This window comes from Fundulus heteroclitus, chromosome 21, assembly GCF_011125445.2.
Source record: "Fundulus heteroclitus isolate FHET01 chromosome 21, MU-UCD_Fhet_4.1, whole genome shotgun sequence".
NCBI lineage: Eukaryota > Metazoa > Chordata > Actinopteri > Cyprinodontiformes > Fundulidae > Fundulus > Fundulus heteroclitus.
In genome coordinates, this window is record NC_046381.1 from 5,459,367 (window position 1) to 5,460,293 (window position 927).

Genomic DNA, 927 nt, shown 5'->3' on the forward strand with positions numbered 1-927 from the left:
TAACACGCAGTCACACTTACTAACTTACTACTTTCTTTATCACCGATATAAACCGCTGGAGGCTCAGTCACTGGACAGCTTCCTGAAACGATCAGTTTTCCACCTTATTTTCTAAAACCACTTTTCAAAAATAAACTATAACACATTACTGGATAAACAGAAGAAAATTATAGTATAATTTCCATATTTATGGCAATATGGGTGAGAGAAAAAAAAACAAGAATAATTTAAGCCAAAACATGATCTGATCTGATCTGATCTCTGCTCTAGATCTAGGAAGAACAGATTGTTTTAGAGAGACTAAAGGCAGGTTGAAATATTCTGTTCCCTAGCATAGCTTTATTACGGAAAGAACTTAAAATGTAGATAAATAGTTGTGTATGATGAGAGGAAGAAATGATGTTACTTCGTTAATAAATCAGCCTCTTCAGCTTTTCCAACCGTGTTCTCCTGACCGCAGGAGAACAGATTATTTCAGGGGAACTGAATTTCACACAATGCCACAAAATCAAGGCACAAATTGATCGCGATCAAACATGCAGCAGGAAAGAGTCAGGCAAGGCAAGGCAAGGCAAGGCAAATTTATTTATATAGCACAGTTCAGTACAAAGACAATGCAAAGTGCTTTACATGATTAAAATATAGCAAATTAAAACAGAATAAAAGCAAGTAGGAATAAAATGTAGATAGAAAAAAAGAACAAAAAAGTGGTGATTCAGTTAACTAGAACAGCCGAAGTCAATCTTAAACAAATGTGTTTTTAATCTTGATTTAAAGGAACTCAGGCTTTTCTTTACAATTTTCTGGAAGTTTGTTCCAGATAAGTGGAGCATAGGAACTAAATGCTGCTTCTCCGTTTTTAGTTCTGGTTCTAGGTATGCAGAGTAAACTGGAGCCAGAAGACCTTAGTGGTCTGGAGGGTTGATA